Raw genomic sequence first — 4635 nt, forward strand, 5'->3', positions numbered from 1 at the left:
AGTGTCCTGTTCTAATGACTCTGGATATTTTTCTAGACACTGGCTTACTGGTTTTTTACCTGAGCAGTTCCCTATTAAAATGCTGAGAGGCAACCTATTATTGGTTTTCTAAAACTCCTTATATTTTAATCTAATTTATTTGATTCATTTGAAGAAGACTGGGAATTATTCCTCTTCAAATCTACCACCAAGATCTTATTAATGTTCCTTTTTATTAAAGAAAAAAATATCTTGAAAAAAAAGAGAGAAATGTCCTCAATTGGTTTCTAGGATAGTTATAATTGTTAGGTTATAAAGAGTTGGTTCCGGCTCACAGTGACCCTGCGTACAACAGAATGAAATACTGCGTGGTTCTGTGTCACCCTTAAAAAGGCTTGAGTTCGAGCAGTTGGATGTTGGCAGGTGGAGAGGCAGGTTGGGAGGGGAAGTTGAGAGAGGAGGCGGAAGCGAAGCTGTCGGCAGGAGGAGGGAGGAAAAGAGGAGGAGGCGGAGGAGAACTGAGAAAAAAAAAAGGCTTGAGTTCATCGATGTGGTGTCAATCTATCTTGTCAAAAGACTTCCTCTTTTTTGTCTTTACTACATGTGATGCCTTTCTCCAAAGACTGGTCTCTTCAAATAACATGTCCTATCTACATAAGACAAAGTCTCACCAGCTTTGCCTCTAAGGAGCCTTCTAGTTGTACTTCTTCCAAGACAGTGATTCTGTGTATTCTTGCCATCTTCTTTTGATGGCCCCAGTACCATTTCATATTTTGCCTGTAGAATCCTTCAATCTTTAAACTCAAGACTTGATTTTTTTCCTTAAGATATGCTGAGTATCTATCTTCTGTCATTTTGCCTTTCCAACTCTAGGGTGGTGTGCATTTAATCATAATATTTTTCTTTATCTTTTCAAGCTGCCTCTGAAAATTTTCTGTTCATTTCTTTGACATCATCATCTCTTCCATATGCCTTAACTACTTTAAGATGAAGAGCAAGTTACAGAGTCTCTTCTGGCATCCACTTTGATCTTCTCTTTCTTTCCTGTCTTTTTAGTGACTGTCTGCTTTCTTCGTGGATAAGGTGTTTGATGTCCTCCTACAGGTCTTTAGATATTCTGTCGTTAGTGTTCAGTGAGTCAAATCTGTCCTTGAGATTTCATAAAATTCTGGTGTGATAGGCTCAAGGTCATATTTTGGCTTTTGTGGACTTGTGTTCATTTTGTTCAGGTTCAACTTGAACTTATAAATACCTCTGGCCTCATTTTAGCTGTTGATATTCAGTGTCTCTATCATGTCTTCCCACAGGTGTATATTTTATTTCTTTATTTGTAAATATTTATGAATATTCAATTTTATTTCTGTATATTCCATCTAGAGATGTACACATGTATAGTTCTTTTTTGCACCATTGGGGAGAAATAGCATTTGTTATTAAAAAGTCATTGGTCTTGCAAAATTCTATCATGAAATATCCAAATGTACTTCTCTCACCACGATTAATACTCCAACTACTATTCCTTTATCTTTGTTTCCAACTGTGCACTCTGATCAGCAATTATGAATAGACCTTGATTGTTTGTTTGTTCAACTTCAGACTAAAGGCATTGGTAGATTTCCTCATCACTAGCTTTGGTGGTTTGTGCTTAATTATGAGTAATAGTCACATTGGCTGGACTTCCTTGAATAAGGATAGATATAATCTATCAGACAACATTATCCTTCAAGACAGAACTTAAAGTGTCCTTTATGATCCTGAATGAAATACCATTCACTTTGATTGTTTCATTCCCAGCATAATAAATATTTTTTCATTCAAAAAGGTTAATAACAGTCCATTTCAGCTCACTAAAAATGACTATCCATTTTCATGCATTCCACTTCATTTTTAACAACTTCCAAATTTCCTATATTTATACTTCATATAATACTATATTTATACTTCATATATTCCAGGTTCTCATTTCTAACAGATGTTTGTAGGTGTTTCTTCTCATGTGGGACCCTGTCCCATCAACAAAAGAAGTCCAGATGGCTTTACTCCATCCATGTCAGGTTGAGCCTACGTTGAGAGAGCAGCTCTTTCTTAGGCATATTTTGAGTGCCTTCGAGCAGAGGGGCTCCCCTTCTGGCACACTCTGTCACAATCTTCTGCTCATTTTATGAGTTTTCAGTATCTGACCGTGTTGTGATTCTCTGGAAAGCCTATTCCTTCTTCATAGCCTATTCTTAGAGCAGAAGCTCTGCTAAAACCTGTGCACTTCAGTGACCCTGCTGGCATTTGAAATGCCAGTGACAGCTTCCACCATCAGAGCAACACATAAGCCACTGGCGTATGACAAATGGGTAGTCAGCTGGTGGTTCGTCCTCATAAATTGACTCTATCTTCCCTAAAGGTGAAAATTCAGAAATATGTGCTCTGCAAAATTGATTTATAAGGGATACAAAGTGGTGGTATAGCAAATTTATTTTCCCTTCAAATTTCAAAAGTCTTTTCAGATAACTTTTTTATGCTTCCCTCAGGCAGAAAAGTAGGACTCAACCAGGACTCCAGGTAAATTGGCTTTCTCCAGGGATCGAGCTTCTTCCACACCCCTGGAAGCAAGCCACTCACATCTTTAAATACTGAGGATAGAGGAAAATATTTTTGCTGATCCACATGAACAAGTAAGATTTTTAAAAACCAGACAATTTAAAGATCTCATTTTCAAACATACTAGAGATTAAGCAGAAAATTGTATTTATTTGTGTACTCCAGTGAACTCTGACATCTGACACTCAGAAACAGCACTGAATGAGCATTTACATGAAGGTCTTCTTGCTCTTCCTTGGCCTTTCCTCATAACCCCTTCCCTCCCTTCCTTTTCTTCGTTATTCCTTCCTTTCTCCCTCCCTCCCTTCTTGCCTTCCTTATTTCAGTGCTTACTTCATTTTTTAGACAAAAACAAGGAAAAAACACAGAACACTCACCGCCATCAGGTCAATGCTAACTCAGCAATTCTAGAAGGCAAGATAAAACTGCCCTGTGAGTTTCTGAGATTAACTCTTGATGACAGTAGAAAGCCCCAGCTTTCTCCTCAGAAGGGCTGTTTATTTGGGCCTGCTGACATTGAAGTGATTACATCACCAAAGCACTTGTAGATCAATGCTTCCAAAAGTGGCGGCACACCTCCTGGGGGCAGTAGGAGGATTCACGGAGCTGCAAAAGCAGATGGCTACACTTTGATTGTGGGTTATAGGACAAACGTTTTAATTGTCGGCGTTCTCTAAGTCATGATTTTTTCCTAAAAAGAGAGAAGTAAACCAGATAAATCTGGGAACCCATGGCATACACTGGAGACCATAAATCTAGGCATTATCCCATTAAGAAAGTTTGGTAACCTATGATTTAGACTGAGTACCATAAACATAGGAAATATCCTTGTTAAGGTTTTATAATATACCCCCAACTAAGTCAGTGTACCACATACAATAGGAAAATTGGATAACCCCAGATCCTTAAAGTACAGAGTTGAGTCTGATGTCTCTGGGTTTGCTTGTGAGACCAGGATATGTAACCATGAAGACTCTCTATCTAAAGGCCTTAATGCTCTTCAAGTGACTTTGGTTTCTTTGTTAAAGTGATGGTGACCACACACAAACAGGACACAGCCCACTGAAGCGGCAGAAACAAAAACAGCAAATATTCACAAAAGACAGCAGTTCATTTGCTCTTCTTAAACACCTCATAGAGTTTACAAATGCTAATACTGGGGCACTCAGGATTTTGAGATGGGAAATGTGGACCTTAAAGATGCGAAGTCACTTGCCAAGGTCCCAGCCAGGGTGTGGGGCACATTGTAACTCGAGTTAAAATGCATCCCACATCCTAGCTGGGACCTATGCAAGTGACTTAGCATCTGTATCACTGAGCACTGCCTCCAGGCTGGGTGGCAGGCCTGGGAAAAACATGGATTCTCATCAGGTTCCAAGGATCCAGGGAAGAAGAAGCACTGGGGTCATTTTGCGAAATCACACAGCCAATCTGCACAGCCTCCTTATGATGCTCACTGCCTCTCCATTACCCCTATGAGCAATGTGAAATGGGGATGGAGACAGGCAGGGACTGTCTGCGTAAGGGCAAGAACCAGAAAATAAAGTCCAGGAGCCAGTCTTCAATCTCACACAGGTTTGCACCAGATTTCTGTTCCTGCTGTCATTATCAGGCACCGGAAGTAAAGCAAGAAGCTTTGGCAAGCACCCGGCTGTGGTTGCAGTGTGTTATATTGCTAGTGGTCTGACAACACCAGGGACGTTCTGGCAAAGGAAATCCTGTCCTGCAGTATGTTTGCTGTTACTGTTTTCCCAGAGAGGCAGCCAATGCAGGAATCAGAGCAAATGCCTTCAGATCCTAGCACAACGACTCAGGATGGGCCCTACTAGGCCTTCTGCATGGCACCTCTACAAGGTTTCCCCCCACACTGAACACAGGCATTCTGGACCTGTCCTTCTTCACCACGAGACCAGTCCCCAGATCCTCGCATCAATGTGTACACTCTGCACACGAGAACTGCTCCTGCTCAAAGCCTTCGAGCTCATGGGATAGCAGAATGCCACTGCCGAGCTCTTACGTCTTTGTGCTTGTAGTCCTGAACCACCATGTCGGGGTACTCCCAAC

The sequence above is a fragment of the Tenrec ecaudatus genome, chromosome 9, assembly GCF_050624435.1.
Source record: "Tenrec ecaudatus isolate mTenEca1 chromosome 9, mTenEca1.hap1, whole genome shotgun sequence".
Lineage (NCBI taxonomy): Eukaryota > Metazoa > Chordata > Mammalia > Afrosoricida > Tenrecidae > Tenrec > Tenrec ecaudatus.